We start from the raw sequence: 19,508 nt of genomic DNA, 5'->3' as shown, positions 1-19,508 counted from the left end.
ATCCAACCAGTCCATTCTAAAGTTAGTCAGTCCTGGGTGTTCATTGGAAGGACTGATGCTAAAGCTGAAACTCCAGGACTTTGGCCACCTCATGCGAAGAGTTGACTCATTGGAAGGACTCTGAGGCTGGGAGGGATTGGGGGCAGGAGGAGAAGGGGACGACAGAGGATGAGATGGCTGGATGGCATCACCAACTCGATAGACATGAGTTTGAGTGAACTCTGAGAGTTGGTGATGGACAGGGAGGCCTGGCGTGCAGTGATTCATGGAGTCTCAAAGAGTCAGACACGACTGAGCGACTGAACTGAACTGAACTGCCAGTGCTGGTCTCAGTGACATAACCAGTTCCAAAAGAATGAAAAGCCCACAGAGAGAAGCAAAATTCTAATGATAGAGAGGAAAAAGACAGAAAGAGACCTGAGAGCTTTCAATCTCAGGGATCTTAATGATATTGCATAGCACACAACACCCTTCAAATAACTTTCCTAGCCGTTGTCTGATTTCAGACAATAATTTCAATGGGACAGGCAGGGCAAATTCCATGAGTAGAGTAAGTAGAGCATATGGAGACCTAGAAACACAAGGGCCAGTGCCAAATTTGTCAGCCATTCATTGCTCAGGCTAAAGCATGTCCATAAAATAAGGAGTTTGAACTACATTGATGTGGTAAATGTGAATCCAGTCTTTTGACCACAGAAATGACTTGTAAATCCTAGCTCATCCATTCATAAGCTGTATAACTTCTGGTAAACTTAATTAAACCACTAGGTTTCCATTACTTCATTCAAAAAACTGGGATGATAACATGTTCTGCACTTTAACAATTAAACAAAATAATTGAGAAGAAAGTATCTATCACAATGCTTGACCCACAGTAGATCCTCAATAAATATTTTTTCCCTACCAGTACATTTTCTTCTCCCAAAGTTTCCTTTCTACCAAGAAATAACATTCCCATTTTACAAATAATTTTATTGAGTCACCAATGGGTTGAGGACCACTCAAATCAATCCAGCTAGCCAAGGTTTAAAATGGGGCACAGTTCTGAAATGAAATCAGAATCTCTGCTTCTAGACTAACAGTCTGGCATCATTTCTATAATGCCCAAATCCCACAGTTGTGCAATTCATATAGCATTTATCAAGCACGTACTTTGCAAAAGCAGATTGCTCACCATCCCTTAAGGCACAATGATCCTCCCATTGCCATAATCTCCCCATAGACATGGGATGTTTATAGTATCATATAATTTGAGGGTTGGAAGAGACCTTAATGGTAATTTGCTTTAACTTCCTACTCAGAGCTGGAATTCCCTTTATAGCTCCCCTGACCTATGGCCAAGCTTCTGTTAGAACATTCCAACACAGATGCCACTGAGGATGAAAATGCAGTGGCTCTGGTGGCATGGTTTTAGAAGTTAGTCCTCTTTTGATTGCTGGTATCAGAAATTTCACTCAAACTGCCCATGCCAAACAAACATATTTTTTCATCTACTAATTTGTGGGTTTGGACCAGGCTTCAGGCATTTCTCAATTAAGGGGCTTGACTACTGCCATCAGAATCTGATCTCATTGTTTCTTGTCTGATCTCTGTACCAGCCACAATGTCACTGGGATGCAAACCTCTGACTTGCCAAGCCCAAGACTCATATCCAATCCTGTTATCAGAGGTAGGGGCAATGCCACTAAACCCCCAGGTCTGAGGTGAGGGAGAAGCAGCTTCTCGGGAGAAATCAGGAAGAAGGAGAAATGGAAATTGAGCACACAAAAACAACACATCTCACCACAATGCCATCGTAGTCCATACCCTGAGCTAGAAAAGAAGTCAAGGATGTTTTTCTCTAAAACATTAACAGTTAAAATAAAGTCAACAGTTGAAACATGACTTGCATTACACTGTCTGTTAGGAATTCTTTTGACCACAAATATCAAATAAGCAAATACTGGCTTAATAGAAGATTCATTTTTCTTACAGAGAAGCTAAGAAATTTTTAGCCTTTTTGGCCTTGATTCAGATGTTTAGCAGTGTCAGGTTTATGGATTGATGACTTCCGGGTTCTCTTGGTATCTGCTGATGGCAGCAAGAGACACTAAGTCTTACCAACTCTAAGTAACATAGCTTAGAGGCAGGAAGCAGGAGGCAGTGTAGAGCAATCCATGTACTTCTTTTTGATCTAGAAGAAAACCCTCCTTCCCAGAAACCTTAAAAAAAAAAAAAAAACACTTCTCTTTACCTCTTATTGTCCAGGACTAGGTCACACATCCATGTCCATCAGCAAGCTGTTGGTGTTGTTCAGTTGCTCAGTCATGTCTGACGCTTTGTGACCCCATGGACTGCAGCACATCAAGCATCCCTGTCCTTCACAATCTCCCAGAGTTTGCTCAAATTCATGTCTACTGAATGGTGATGCCATCCAACCATCTTGTCCTCTTTCATCCCCTTCTCCTCCTCCCTTCAAACTTTCCCAGTATCAGGGTCTTTTCTAATGAATCAGCTCTACGCAGCAGGTGGCCAAAGTACTGGAGCTTCAACTTCAGCATCAGTCCTTCCAGTGAATATTTAGGACTGATTTCCTTTAGGATTGATTGGTTTGATCTCCTTGTAGTCCAAAGGACTCTCAAGAGTCTTCTCCAACACCACAGTTCAAAAACACTCTTTATGTGCTTTAAGATCAATTCTTTGGCAGTCAATCTTCTTTATGGTTCAACTTTCACATCCATACTTGACTACCAGAAAAATCATAGCTTTGACTATATGGAACTTTGTTGGCAAAGTAATGTGTCTGCTTTTTTACATGCTATCTAGATTTGTCATAGCTTTTCTTCCAAGGAGCAAGCATCTTTTAATTTCATGGCTGCCGTCACCATCTGCAGTGATTTTGGAGCCCGAGAAAATAAAGTCTGTCACTCTTTCCATCAGCAGAGGCAATGACATCTGCTTCTCCAGGCTATAGATTGGGAGGAAGACAAAAAGGGGGTCATGGCTTTGAGTATCAAGACTGTCTACTAAAACTTTCTTGGCAAGTGTGTTTTTAATCCCTCTTCCTTCCACCCAAACCATATAAGGCAATCTGACTATTTTGAAGACAACAGTTCTTGATCCCATAATCTCAGGACCTCCAAGAGAGTCATTAAACCTTTTCAAAATAGCAGTTGAATTACAAACTCTACAAGAGGAGAAATCAAAGTTTATGTCTAAATTCTATAGAAACTATCAAACTGCCTGGCCAATTACAGGCAACAATTATTTTAAAATAAATCAAAATGTCCTGCTCAGAAATAGTGATTTTTCTTTAGTAGTCTTGTGTGTGTGTGTGTATTGTATATGTGTGTGTGTGTGTGTGTGTGTGTGTGTGTGTGTGTGTATATATATATATATATATATATGTATTGGCTGTGCTGTCTTAGTTGAGGCATGTGGCATCGAGTTCCCCAACCAGGGATTGAACCCAGGTCCCCTGCATTGGGAGCACAGAGTCTTAACCACTGGACCCCCAGGGAAGTTCCTACTGTTGTTCAATCACTGTTGTGTCTGACTCTTTGAGACCCCGTGGACTACAGCATTCCAGGCTTCTTTGTCCTCCAGGCTCCTGTGTCCATGGAACCTTCCAGGCAAGAATACTGCAGTGGGTAAGCCATTCCCTTCTCCAAGAGATCTTCCTGACTTAGGGATCGAACCCAGGTCTCCTGCATGACAGACAGATTCTTGACCATCTGAGCCAACAGAGAAGCCCAGGGAAGTTCCTAGTAGTCTATATTAATCACAGATCAAGATGTATCTATTTTCTCTGTTTGTACCTTCCCTTTCAGTAGTACCTAGTTAGTTCACATACAGGGGACCATTTTACTGGATTTTGATATATTGGTTTGTTTTTTGTTTCTCTACTCATTAGTAAAGCAGTCTTTCAGCAGAACAAATTTCATTAGCCACATGCTCTACTCCAGTGGTTCCCAAACTTTCCATGGAGACACTATATCAAAATCACCCAGGAAGCTTCCATGTACAGATTCTAAACCACCAGCCTCAGAATCTCAAATGCCAGGGATTCCAGATGAGGCCAAGGTAACTTCATTTTTAAAAAGCTTCTGGTTTCAGCTGAATTTGGAGCCACTGGTCAAAGCAACCAAACTAATCAGACCAAACAGACAAAAAGTTTTCTTTTCAGTTGCACTTTGTAGCCCAGTAGACATTCTGTTGGAGAAGGCAATGGCACCCCACTCCAGTACTCTTGCCTGGAAAATCCCATGGATGGAGGAGCCTGGTGGGCTGCTGTCTTTGGGATCGCATAGAGTCAGACACGACTGAGCGATTTCACTTTCACTTTTCATTTTTCATGCATTGGAGAAAGAAATGGCAACCCACTCCACTGTTCTTGCCTGGAGAATCCCAGGGACGGGGGAGCCTGTTGGGCTGCCGTCTATGAGGTCACACAGAGTCGGACACGACTGAAGCAACTTAGCAACAGCAGCAGCAGCAGCAGGCATTCTGTTGTCCAGCATGTGCCCAACAATCCAGGGAAGACTTTAGCTATTAAGAGACCTCACACAGTTGAAATTTATCTAAAAAGATAAGGAATGCCTTGATACTGGGGCCTTCTTGAGAAGGTAATTTTTATGCTTTCCCTGTACACATTAAAACTTGCCTAATTTTGTGTCTTCCCAGAAACCAGTGCAAAGACAATTTTCAAACCAAAATCAATTGATTCTGCCTCCCCAGCAGGAATCTCTCATCCCCATTCCCTAAGACACATAATCCATATCAACGATGGGCACTAAAACATCATCTTGTCTCTATTTATGCTGTCAGATACATGAAAATTCCTTTTTGTTCTGACCCACTTAGATTTAATGTTTTACCCAGTTTTTCCAGCTCAATGGTCTGCAAAATCTTGGAATTATCATCTGTCATGATGCTTTGTGGGTTCCCAGGTAGTGCTAGTGGGAAAGAACCTGCCTGCCAATGCAGGAGACATAAGAAACATGGGTTCAATCCCTGGGTCAGGAAAATCCCCTGGAGGAGGGCTTGGCAACCCACTACAGTATTCTTGCCTGGAGAATCCCATGGACAGAGAAGCCTGGTAGGTTACAGTCCACAGTGCTGCAAAGAGTTGAACACAACTGAAGTGACTTAGCATACACACATCCACACATGATGCTTTACCCCACCTTAAATTGGAGGCCTATGAAGCGACTCAGCAGCAGCAGCAGTGACTCAGAATGTTAAAGTGAGTCCAGGATCACAATTTCATTCATTAAGCCAGCTAACAGATGATCTGCCTCAGGGTGCATTATTTTTCCACCTAATCCAGTGAACACAACAATGTACCACAAAAAAAAAAAAAAGCAAATGTTTACTACAACCTACCTCTAAACCCCTGTGCATTAAAACACAACATTTTTTGTCTTGTCCATTTGAGTAAGGTTGTTTTAATCACAGCAGAATTGTCTATATCTAACATCTATCTCGGCACCCCACTCCAGTACTCTTGCCTGGAAAATCCCATGGACGGAGGAGCCTGGTAGGCTGCAGTCCATGAGGTCGCTAAGAGTCGGACATGACTGAATGACTTCCCTTTCACTTTTCACTTTCATGCATTGGAGAAGGAAATGGCAACCCACTCCAGTATCCTTGCCTGGAGAATCCCAGGGATGGGGGAGCCTGGTGGGCTGCCATCTATGGGGTTGCACAGAGTCGGACACGACTGAAGTGACTTGGCAGCAACATCTACCTCACTGAAAAAAGTCAGTATGTGGCTCTATCTTTCTATGAAACACACAAGGAATCTCCAAAGAGGAGCATCACCCAAGCAAGACAGGCAAATCTCCATGTTGTCAGAGTAATAGTGTTTTCAGCCTTTGTTACTTCCTCTTTAATGGGGAACAAAAAGCAGACTGATTTCCCCATTGAACAAATGATAGGTCTTCTTCGAGGGGCCCCTAGGCCCGGGGAGAGAGCAGTTGTCAATAAGGAGGTAAATTCTGGCTATAGAATGCTCTGTTCACTTCTCCCCTGTTCCTCCCACTTTCAGTAACAGGAACATCACAAAAATAATAATGATGCAGCAACGCAGTATGGTTAGCAAAATCTAATGGAAATACTTACCAGTCTCAGAGCAAGAAAATAATGTCCCCTGTATTTAATATTCCTCACATCTTCCTGGATATTCCTTTGGGCTACTCATTGAAATAATAAAGGAATCTAGAGGTAAATGAATGGAACAATTAAGGATCAGGATCTATTGTGGAAAACAGTCTCATAGTTCCATGGTTTGAACAACCTGGGAAGCTGGGGAGGTGAGGGAGGGTAACAAAATAACACTTTCTACATATGTGAAAAGCTGGTGATGGTGATGGACAAGGAAGCCTGGCATGCTGCAGTCCATGGGGTCACAAACAGTCAGACACGACTGAGCAACGGAACTGATTGAACTGATCAAAGTGATATACATGGAGTTCTGAGCACAAGAAATAAGCTGGGTTATAATAATAGATATGGGAATTATACATTAGGAAAAATACTATAATATTAATTACTGCTAGATATTGAGCACAATTACAGTTATCTGAGAAAACAGGCTCAAAGACTTGCCCACGTTCTCATGTAATAAAGTCAGGATTTGAGCCCTGGGCTGGCAAACACCAATGCACAGATCTTATACATAATTTCTTCTTGGAAGGCTGGGTTTATTTGCAGAGAGACATAGAAAGACATAGTAACAAAACAACAACAACAACAAAAATGACCTCAGTTCATTCTCATTGGTGAAATTGACACTGTGATTTTATTTTAGATCCCACACTCCCCCAGTCAGGACGGCCATGACTTTGCCACTATTTATACCAATTAGGCTTCCCTGGTGACTCAGTCAGTAAAGAATCCACCTGCAATGAGGAAGACCTAGGTTCGATCCCTGAGTTGGGAGGATCCCCTGGAGAAGGGAATGGCAAGCCACACCAGTCCTCTTGCCTGGAGAATCCCCAAGGATACAGGGTCCTGGGAGGCTGCAGTCCATCATGTCACAAAGAGTCGGGCATGACTGAGTGACTCAGACAGCACACGGCACAGGATGGAATATCTATGTTTTGGCCAGGCACTAGGAACATGGAACAGATAATATCATTGTGGAAAAAATATTTGCTTCTGCCCCTGAGGTCTGCCTCTTTGCATGAAGACCAGGTATCTTACTCCATTGACATTAGGTTTGTTCTGTAACTTGTATTACACTTTCTTAAAGGTTTGTACACACCCATCCTGTTGAATTCAGGAGTTTCAATGTGAATTTCTCTGACCAGTGAAACATGGGAAAAAATAATGCACATCAATTCCAAGTAAGAATTTTTAGGGTTAGCTCATGTTTACTATGTCCCGTTTCCTTTTGCCACCAGCCTGTCGATGATCAAATACAAGCTACTCTGTCAGCCTGAGCACAGAAATGATGACAACATCAAGTGGAATTAGAGACAACCATGATGGACATTCAGTGCAAACACAGAGTAAACCTTTGTTGTTTGTTGTTGTAGCTACTAAGATATCACAGTCACTTGTTGCTCCACCATAATTTCATGACCTTACTAATAAGAAAATCTGATCCTGATTTCTATATTCCAAGGCCTCTGAGAGACAGTCCAGAGACCAATGTGCCATACAGAATTGATGGCTACTTCATCATGACTTCACCCAAACCCCTTGCTCTAAACTACTTCATCCAAATCTGTCCCTCCCAGTCTCACAAAATGGAGTCAGGAATGAAAAACACAATTTTTTAGTCTACATACATAACGTTTCCATAGATTCTGTTAAAAAAAAAAAAGAAAAGAAAGAAAGAAAGAAAGAGCTAATGAAAATGCTGCCTAGAATCAGACACAGTCCTTAAAAGCAAGCCCCTTGCAGCCAATCAGGCATGAATTCTAATCTACTGGTTACCAGATTTGAAATGTGAGGCATAATATTTCCTGTCTCATATTATTTTCTATCTCTTAAACCATGGTTTGCTTATTAGTAAAACAAGGACAACAGCAGTATTGTGAGGAGAGGTATTGGAGCAACATCACTCAGAATTAGAGAAATGCAAATCAAAACAATGAGATACACCTCACACTGCTAGGATGTCTACTACCAAAAGACAAGTAATAACAAGTATTGGTGAGGTTGTAGAGAAAGGAGAATCCTTATATACTGTTGATAGGAAGGTAAATGGGTACAGCCTCTAGGGAAAACAGTATGGAGTTTCCTCAAAAAATTTAAAAGAGAACTACCATATGATTCAGCAATTTCACTTCTGGGTAACTAGGCAAGGAAAACTATTTCTAAGAGACATCTGCATAACAGCCAAGACATGGAAATAACTGAAGTGCCCACTGATGGATGAACAGATAAAGATAATGTGATATAAATGCCATATATGCACAATTGGATATTATTTAGCTTCCCTGGTGGCTCAGACAGTAAAGCATCTGTCTACAATGTGGGAGACCTGGGTTCAATCCCTGGGTCTGGAAGATCCCCTGGAGAAGGAAATGGCAATCCACTCCAGTACTATTGCCTGGAAAATCCCATGGACAGAGGAGCCTGGTAGGCTACAGTCCATGGGGTTGCAAAGAGTCGGACACAACTGAGTGACTTCACTTTCACTAGCCATAAAAAAGAAGGAAATCCTGCCATTTACAACACAGATGGAACTTGAGAGCATTATGCTAAGTGAAATAAGTCAGATATAGACAAATACTGTATGATCCCATTTATATGTGGTATCCAAAAAAACTGAAATGGAAACAGAGAACAGATTTATAGTTGCCATTGGCGCGGGGGCTGCGGAATGAATCAAGAGGGTCAAAGACACAAACTTTGTTTTTAAGATAAAAAAGTTCTGGGAATTTAATATACAGCATAGTGACTATAGTTAACAATACTGAAATAAATAGTACTTGAAAGTTGCTAAGGGAGTAGATCTTAAAAGTCTTCATTATAAGAAATAAAGCTTTATAACTATGTGAGGTGGTGGATATTAACTAAACTTATGGTGATAAATAGACTTCCCAGGTGGCACTAATGGTAGAGAATCTGCCTGCAAATGCAGGAGATGCAAGAGATGCAGGTTTGATCCCTGGGTCAGGAAGATTATCTAGAGTAGGAAGTCACAACCAGCTCCAGTATTCTTGCCTGAAAATTCCATGGACAGAGGAGCCTGGAGGGCTAGAGTTCATGGGACTGCAGAGAGTAGGACATGACTAACAACGACTAACACACACAGACACACGGACACACACATTGTGATAAATATATCACAATATATCAAATCATTATGTTGTATACCTTAAACTTACATACTGTGGCATGTTGATGATACCTCAATAAAAATGGAAAAAAAAATTTTAAAGCTTTAAAATGAAATGAAGAGGGGGCGGTCCTAAGATGGCAGAGGAATAGGACGAGGAGACCACTTTCTCCTTCACAAATTCATCAAAAGAACATTTGAACCCTGAGTAAATTCCACAAAACAACTTTTGAATGCTGGCAGAGAACATCAGGCACCCAGAAAAGCAGCCCATTGTCTTCAAAAGGAAGTAGGAAAAAATATAAAAGACAAAAAGAGAGACAAAAGAGGTAGGGACAGAGGTCCATCCCGGGAAGGGAGTCTTAACTGAGTCTGGGAGGACTGGGAGGAAAAATAAATAAATAATTAAAACCCACAGATTATGTGCCCAACAGAAACTCCCCCAGTGGAGAAGCAGCGCAGACACCTGCATCCGCCACTAGCAAGCGGAGGCTGGGCAGGGAGGCGCAGGCTGCATTGCTTAGAATAAGGATCGGGCGTGAATGCCCCGAGGGCAATCTGAGGGACCTAACTTGGGCTAGCAAACCAGACTGTGGGATAGCTACCACACAAAAAGCCCTAACCTAAGACACCGCCACACCCACTCACAGAACAAAGGACTGAGCAGATAGCCGGCTGCACCATCCCCCTCCAGTGACAGGCAGCCAGAGCCAGAAGGGGGCAATCGCGGCCCCAGAGAGGCATTATCTACCAAACTGCAAGCAGGCTTTGTTGCTAACCAAGACTTCTTGGGATTCTGGACAGTCAACATCCGCCTGAAAAGGTGCGCCAGTTGTACACCCAGACAACCAAGTGGCAGGGAAGGGGAAGGCGATAAGTCGCAGTGACCGCGCTAGCCAAACACCTGGTCACCTGAGCTGCTCAGACCTGGGAAGGGCACAAAATGCAGGCCCAACCAAGTCTGCACCTCTGAGGATGACCCAAGTACCTGAAACTGAGCAGCTTAGGCCTGGGAAGTGCATACAACCCAGGGCCAGCCTCAGACAGTTCCTGGCAGAGCAACTTAGAGCCTAAGCAATGTAGACAGGGAAAGCACACATGCCGTGAGCGGGGGCAACCCCAGTGTGGCCCAGACATTGTGAGCGCACACCAGTGTTATTTGTTTGCAGTGTCCCTCCCTCCCCACTGCACGACTGAACAAGTGAGCCTAAAAAAGTGTCCACCACCAGCCCCTTGTGTCAGGGTGGAAATTAGACACTGAAGAGACCAGCAAACAGAAGAAGCTAAAACAGAGGGAACCTCCTTGGAAGTGACAGGTGCAACAGATTAAAACCCTGTAGTTAGTACCGACTACATAGGAAGGGGCCTATAGATCTTGAGAAATATAAGCCAGATCAAGGAACTATCTGAAAATGAACTGACCCCACACTACCCACATCAACACCAGAGAAAGTCCTAGATATATTTTTACTATTTTTAGTATCATTCTTTAATTTGTTTTATTTTTAAGTCCTTTATTACTTTTTCATTTTTATACTCTACTATTACTTTGCAAAAAGAAAAGAGAGACCCTATTTTTTAAAGCAAACTATATATATATATATTATAATTTTTGTGACTTTGTGTTTTTTTTTTTAATATTGTATTTTTGAAAATCCAACCTCTACTCTCGATTTTTAACCTCTGATTTTTGGTATTTGTTATCAATTTTGTACCTTTAAGAAACCAATCTTCAGTACCCATTTTTACTTGGGAGCAATATTACTGGCTTGACTGCTCTCTCCCCCTTTGGACTCTCCTTTTTCTCCACCAGGTCGCCTCTATCTCCTCCTTCCCCCTTCTCTTCTCTACCCAACTCTTTGAATCTCTTTATGTGTTCCGGACGGTGGAGAACACTTAGGGAACTGATTACTGGCTGGATCTATCTCTGTCCTTTGGATTCCCCCCTTTATCCTCCTGGCCACCTCTGTCTCCTTCCTTCCTCTTCTCTTCTCTTCTCTTGATTCTACTTCATCTCATCCTGGTCACCTCTATCCCCCTCCTCCCTCTTCTCTTCTGCATGTAACTCTGTGAACCTCTCTGGGTGTCCCTCACTGTGGAGAAACTTTTCATCTTTAATCTAGATGTTTTATCAGTGTGCTGTATAGATAGAGAAGTCTTGAGGCTACTGTAAAAATAAGACTGAAAACCAAAAGCAGAAGGCTTAAGGCAAAATCCTGAGAACACCAGAAAACTCCTGACTCCAGGGAACATTAATCAACAGGAGCTCATCAAATGCCTTCATACCTACACTGAAACCAAGCACCACCCAAGGGCCAACAAGTTCCAGGGCAAGATATACCATGCAAATTCTCCAGCAACACAGCAACACAGCCCTGAGCTTCAATACACAGGCTGCCCAAAGTCACTCCAAACCCATTGACATCTCATAACTCATTACTGGACACTTCATTGCACTTCAGAGAGAAGAAATCAAGCTCCACCCACCAGAACACCCACACAAGCTTCCCTAACCAGGAAACCTTGACAAGCCACCCATACAACCCCACCCACAATGAGGAAACTCCACAATAAAGAGAACTCCACAAACTGCCAGAATACAGAAAGGCCACCCCAAACTCAGCAATATAAACAAGATGAAGAGACAGAGGAATATCCAGCAGGTAAAGGAACAGGATAAATGCCCACCAAACCAAACAAAAGAGGATGAGATAGGGAATCTACCTGATAAAGAATTCTGAATAATGATAGTGAAAATGATCCAAAATCTTGAAAACAAAATGGAATCACAGATAAATAGCCTGGAGACAAGGATTGAGAAGATGCAAGAAAGGTTTAACAAGGACCTAGAAGAAATAAAAAAGAGTCGATATATAATGAATAACGCAATAAATGATATCAAAAACATTCTGGAGGGAACCAACAGTAGAATAACGGAGGCAGAAGACAAAATTAGTTAAATAGAAGACAGAATGGTAGAAATAAATGAATCAGAGAGGAAAAAAGAAAAACGAATTGAAATGAGGACAACCTCAGAGACCTCTAGGACAATGTTAAATGCCCCAATATTCGAATCATAGGAGTCCCAGAAGAAGAAGACAAAAAGACAGACCATGAGAAAATACTTGAGGAGATAATAGTTGAAATCTTCCCTAAAATGGGGTAGGAAATAATCACCCAAGTTCAAGAAACCCAGAGAGTCCCAAACAGAACAAACCCAAGGCGAAACACCCCAAGACACATATTAATCAAATTAACAAAGATCAAACACAAAGGACAAATATTAAAAGCAGGAAGGGAAAAACAACAAATAACACACAAGGGGATTCCCATAAGGATAAAAGTTGATCTTTCAATAGAAACTCTTCAGGCCAGGAAGGAATGGCAGGACATACTTAAAGTAATGAAAGAAAATAAAATAATCTACAGCCCAGATTACTGTACGCAGCAAGGATCTCATTCAAGTATGAAGGAGAAATCAAAAGCTTTACAGAGAAGCAAAAGCTGAGAGAATTCAGCACTACCAAACCAGTTCTCCAACAAATACTAAAGGATCTTATCTAGACAGGAAACACAAAAAGGGTGTATAAACCCGAATCCAAAACAATAAAGTAAATGGCAATGGGATCATACTTATCAATAATTACCTTAAACGTAAATGGGTTGAATGACCCAACCAAAAGACAAAGACTGGCTGAATGGATACAAAAATGAGATCCCTATATATGTTGTCTACAAGAGACCCACCTCAAAACAAGGGACACATACAGACTGAAAGTGAAGGGCTGGAAAAAGATATTCCATGCAAATAGAGACCAAAAGAAAGCAGGAGTAGCAATACTCATATCAGATAAAATAGACTTTAAGACAAAGGCTGTGAAAAGAGACAAAGAAGGACACTACATAATGATCAAAGGATCAATCCAAGAAGAAGATATAACAATTATAAATATATACTCAACCAACATAGGAGCACCACAATATGTAAGATAAATGCTAACAAGTATGAAAGGGGAAACTAACAATAACACAATAATAGTGGGAGACTTTAATACCCCACTCACACCTATGGATAGATCAACTAAACAGAAAATTAACAAGGAAACACAAACTTTAAATGATACAATAAACCAGTTAGACCTAATTGATATCTATAGGACATTTCACCCAAAAACAATGAATTTCACCTTTTTCTCAAGCGCACATGGAAGCTTCTCCAGGATAGATCACATCCTGGGCCATAAACCTAGCCTTGGGAAATTCAAAAAAATTCAAATCATTCCAAGCATCTTTTCTGACCACAAGGCAGTAAGATTAGATCTCAATTACAGGAGAAAAACTATTAAAAATTCCAACATATGGAGGCTGAAAAACATGCTGCTGAATAACCAACAAATCACAGAAGAAATCAAAAAAGAAATCAAAATATGCATAGAAATGAATGAAAATGAAAACACAACAACCCAAAACCTGTGGGACACTGTAAAAGCAGTGCTAAGGGGAAGAGTTCATCGCAATACAGGCACACCTCAAGAAACAAGAAAAAAGTCAAATAAATAACCTACCTCTACACCTAAAGCAACTAGAAAAGGAAGAAATGAAGAAACCTAGGGTTAGTAGAAGGAAAGAAATCTTAAAAATTAGGGCAGAAAAATGCAAAAGAAACAAAAGAGACCATAGCAAAAATCAACAAAGCCAAAACCTGGTTCTTTGAGAGGATAAATAAAATTGACAAAGCATTAGCCAGACTCATCAAGAAACAAAGGGAGAAAAATCAAATAAATAAAATTAGAAATGAAAATGGAGAGATCATAACAGACAACACAGAAATACAAAGGATCATAAGAGACTACTATCAACAATTATATGCCAATAAAATGGACAACGAGGAAGAAATGGACAAGTTCTTAGAAAAGTACAACTTTCCAAAACTGAACCAGAAAGAAACAGAAAATCATAACAGACCCATAACAAGCATGGAAATTGAAACTGTAATCAAAAATCTTCCAGCAAACAAAAGCCCAGGTCCAGACGGCTTCACAGCTGAACTCTACCAAAAATTCAAAGAAGAGCTAACACCTATCCTGCTCAAACTCTTCCAGAAAATTTCAGAGGAAGGTAAACTTCCAAACTCATTCTATGAGGCCACCATCACCCTAATACCAAAACCTGACAAAGATCCCACAAAAAAAGAAAACTACAGGCCAATATCACTGATGAACATAGATGCAAAAATCCTTAACAAAATTCAAGGAATCAGAGTCCAACAACACATTGAAAAGATCATACATCATGACCAAGTGGGCTTTATCCCAGGGATGCAAGGATTCTTCAATATCCACAAATCAATCAATGTAATACACCACAGTAACAAATTGAAAAATAAAAACCATATGATTATCTCAATAGATGCAGAGAAAGCCTTTGACAAAATCCAACATCCATTTATGATAAAAAACTCTCCAGAAAGCAGGAATAGAAGGAACATACCTCAACATAATAAAAGCTATATATGACAAACCCACAGCAAACATTATCCTCAATGGTGAAAAATGAAAGCATTTTCCCTAAAGTCAGGTACAAAACAAGGGTGCCCACTCTCACCACTACTATTCAACATATTTTTGGAAGTTTTGGGCACAGCAATCAGAGCAGAAAAACAAATAAAAGGAATCCAAATAGGAAAAGAAGAAGTAAAACTCTCACTGTTTGCAGATGACATGATCCTCTACATAGAAAACCCTAAAGACTCCACCAGAAAATTACTAGAGCTAATCAATGGATATAGTAAAGTTGCAGGATATAAAATCAACACACAGAAATCCCTTGCATTCCTATACACTAACAATGAGAAAATAGAAAGAGAAATTAAGGAAACAATTCCATTCACCATTGCAACGAAAAGAATAAATACTTAGGAATATATCTACCTAAAGAAACAAAAGACCTATATATAGAAAACTATAAAACACTGGTGAAAGAAAGCAAAGAGGACACTAATAGATGGAGAAATATACCGTGTTCATGGATCAGAAGAATCAATATAGTGAAAATGAGTATTCTACCCAAAGCAATCTATAGATTCAATGCAATCCCTATCAAGCTACCAATGGTATTTTTCACAGAGCTAGAACAAATAATTTTAGAATTTGTATGGAAATACAAAAAAACCTCGAATAGCCAAAGCAATCTTGAAAAAGAAGAATGGAACTGGAGGAATCAACCTGCCTGACTTCAGTCTCTATTACAAAGCCACAGTCATCAAGACAGTATGGTACTGGCACAAAGACAGAAATATAGATCAATGGAACAAAATAGAAAGCCCAGAGATAAATCCATGCACCTATGGACACCTCATCTTTGACAAAGGAGGTAAGACTATACAATGGAAAAAAGACAATCTCTTTAACAAGTGGTGCTGGTAAACTTGTCAACCACTTGCAAAAGAATGAAACTAGAACACTTTCTAACACCACACACAAAAATAAACTCAAAATGGATTAAAGATCTAAACATAAGACCAGAAACTATACAACTCCTAGAGGAGAACATAGGCAAAACACTCTCCAACATAAATCACAGCAGGCTCCTCTATGACCCAACTCCCAGAATATTGGAAATAAAAGCAAAAATAAATAAATGGGACCTAATAAAAATTAAAAAGCTTCTGCACAACAAAGGAACCTATAAGCAAGGTGAAAAGACAGCCTTCAGAATGGGAGAAAATAATAGTAAATGAAGCAACTGACAAAGAATTAATCTCAAAAATATACAAGCAACTCCTGCAGCTCAATTCCAGAAAACTAAATGACCCAATCAAAAAAATGGGCCAAAGAACTAAACAAACATTTCTCCAAAGAAAACATACAGACGGCTAACAAAAACATGAAAAAATACTCTACATCACTCATTATCAGAGAAATGCAAATCAAAACCACAATGAGGTACCATTTCATGCCAGTGAATGGCTGCTATTCAAAAGTCTACAAGCAATAAATGCTGGAGAGGGTGTGGAGAAAAGGGAACCCTCTTACACTGTTGGTGGGAATGCAAACTAGTATAGCCACTATGGAGAACAGTGTGGAGATTCCTTAAAAAACTGGAAATAGAACTGCCATACGACCCAGCAATCCCACTGCTGGGCGTACACACTGAGGAAACCAGAATTGAAAGAGACACATGTACCCCAATGTTCATCACAGCACTGTTTATAATAGCCAGGACATGGAAACAACCTAGATGTCCATCAGCAGATGAATGGATAAGAAAGCCGTGGTACATATACACAATGGAGTATTACTCAGCCATTAAAAAGAATACATTTGAGTCAGTTCTAATGAGGTGAATGAAACTGGAGCCGATTATACAGAGTCAAGTAAGCCAGAAAGAAAAACGCCAATACAGTATACTAATGCATATATATGGAATTTAGAAAGATGGTAACGATAACCCTGTATGTGAGACAGCAAAAGAGACACAGATGTATAGAACAGTCTTTTGGACTCTGTGGGAGAAGGTGAGGGTGGGATGATTTGGGAGAATGGCATTGAAACATGTATATTATCATATGTGAAATGAATCTCCAGTCCAGGTTCGATGCATGATACAGGATGCTCGGGGCTGGTGCACTGGGACGACCCAGAGGGATGGTATGGGGAGGGAGGTGGGAGGGGCGGTTCAGGATTGGGAACACATGTACACCCTTGGTGGATTCGTGTTGATGTATGGCAAAACCAATGCAATATTGTAAAGCAATTAGCCTCCAATTAAAATAAATAAATTTATATTAAAATTTATTTAAAAATAAAATAAAATGGATATCCAATGAGAAAAAAAATAAAATTAAATGAATAAAACATGGATATTGTGGGAATAAAATGAGACAAAGTTCCTAAAAGCTGTGGCCATAACTGCCACACAGTAAAAGCCCTCAACAATTGTTTGTTACTTTTATGAACTAGGCGCTGTGAGAGATAAAATGATCACCATCTAACAGGGATGATGAAATATCAGCATAAATAACAATCTTGAAGGAAAAATGTTATAAATGCTTTAAATGCATGACAGATAAAGTGCTATAAAAGAATAAAGGATCAAAGAGAAAATAATTATAACTGGAAATGGAGGGGGAAAAAATCAGAGAAGACTTCATGGAAAAGGTAGTATTTGAATTGGGCCACTTATTACAGATCCTTTAAATATAGATCAACATTCTAAAAGTACTGTCTTCCCATAAGGGAAGCCCAAGAATACTGGAGTGGGTAGTCTATACCTTCTCCAGCAGAACCTCCTGATCCAGGAATCAAACTGGGGTCTCCTGTATTGCAGGTGGATTCTTTAGCAACTGAGCTATCAGGGAAGCCTTAAGTATGGAACAACACTCTATAAACGTCATAGATTTCACTGCAAGAAAATTTTTAATCCTTCAGCAGGAAGTGGGGACTTCCCTGGCTGTCCAGTGGTTAAAAATCACATGTATGCCTGTGGCAGATTCATTTTGATATTTGGCAAAACTAATACAATTATGTAAAGTTTAAAAATAAAATTAAATTAAAAACAAACAAACAAAAAAAAAATCCACCTGCCAATGCAAGAGACATGGGTTCAAACACTGGTCCGGGAAGATCCCGCAACTAAACCAGTGCATTAAAACTATTAAGCCGGTGCTCTAGAGCCCAGGAACCACAACTACTGAGCCCATGTGCCACTGCTACTGAAGCCTGCATGCCCTAGAACCCATGCTCCACAACAAAAAAAAAGTCACCACAATGAGAAGCCCATGCACGACAACTAGAGAGTAGACTTCACTCGCCACAACTAGAGAAAGCCCGTGCACAGCAACAAAGACCCAGAGCAGCAGGAAAAGAAAAGAAAAAGCAGTGAAGTGCAACCTGTCATACTTCCTTCTTTGCATTTAAATATTAGAAAGACTTGAACAAATATAATATTTGATTTGAGAAATCATCTCAGGGTTTATTCTCCCTTCTCTCCTTTAAGGCTTCTGATTTTCCTCTTGATCATTTTTTACTACATTTTGTGCAAATCTTACATGCTTCTGGTATACGTTTTAAATAAATAAAATATATCATTTACTTTCCTCCTAATATTTCTTATGGAGAAGGAAATGGCAACCCACTCCAGTATTCTTGCCTGGAGAATCCCATGGACAGAGGATCCTGGCAGGCTACAGCCCATGGGGTCTCAAAGAATTGGACACAGCTAAGCAACTACCCAACCAGTCCATTCTGAAGGAGATCAGCCCTGGGATTTCTTTGGAGGGAATGATGCTGAAGCCGAAATTCCAGTACTTTGGCCACCTCATGCGAAGAGTTGACTCACTGGAAAAGACTCTGATGCTGGGAGGGATTGGGGGCAGGAGGAGAAGGGGACGACAAAGGATGAGATGGTTGGATGGCATCACTGGCTCGATGGACATGAGTCACCATCTCCGGGAGTTGGTGATGGACAGGGAGGCCTGACGTGCTGCGATTCATGGCGTCCCGAAGAGTCGGACACAACTGAGTGACTGAACTGAACTGAACTGAAGCAACTAACACACACACACACACAATCTTTCTTTAATCTTTTATTTTGGTAACTTGTAGCAGGATTGAGAAAGAGATTATTCATTATCGTGTGGCTGACACAGAACTTGATAGAATTGGCAGTAAGAATGATCAAATCAGGTTGGTACCATACACGATGATGTCAGAAATTAGAGTACTAAGTGCTGATTTTCAGCTTAGATTCAATTAGCATAATTTCTCACCTCTACAAAAAAGAAAATCAGCGTAACTGAAAGGCATGTCACTCGTACTCAGCTAAACAGCAGTTTTAAGTTAAATGGCATGTTTTTAGGTTGGGGGAAGTACCTGTAGGAACACCATCTTAGTTCTCTAAAAGGACAGCTATTTTTTTCCCCAAGTTAAACTAATGAAATAATCTCACATAGTTCAACAACAAAAGAACTTGATCCCTTTAAATAAGAGAAAACTCCAGTTTTCTTTTCTATAGAAAAGTAAGAGAGAAATCAAGAACTTAGAGAAGACTGTGTATAAGACTAAGTGAAAACTCAAATGTTTTGCATGAACACATCCAGAACAAACACCCATTTCAGAATTCTTCTAAGGGGCATAATTAAATTGATTTTACATCATCTAAGTAAAATAAGCAATACTGTAACATATAGATAGTAAACCACCACGAGCATTTTTGTCAGTTGATTGAAAAGCAG

General features: G+C 40.3%; 1 long non-coding RNA gene across 1 annotated transcript; it reads left to right on the top strand.

Moving 5' to 3' along the window:
* The first annotated feature begins 3,975 nt into the window (after positions 1 to 3,975).
* LOC133240682 (uncharacterized) lies at positions 3,976 to 7,523 on the top strand. Its single transcript, XR_009734297.1, has 2 exons — positions 3,976 to 4,604; positions 7,386 to 7,523. It is a non-coding gene; the product is annotated as an uncharacterized LOC133240682 (long non-coding RNA).
* The last annotated feature ends 11,985 nt before the right edge of the window (positions 7,524 to 19,508 follow it).

This window comes from Bos javanicus, chromosome 28 (assembly GCF_032452875.1).
Source record: "Bos javanicus breed banteng chromosome 28, ARS-OSU_banteng_1.0, whole genome shotgun sequence".
Taxonomy (NCBI): Eukaryota; Metazoa; Chordata; class Mammalia; order Artiodactyla; family Bovidae; genus Bos; species Bos javanicus.
Note: the sequence above shows the minus strand (reverse complement) of the source record. Positions and strands in the feature narration are given on the sequence as shown.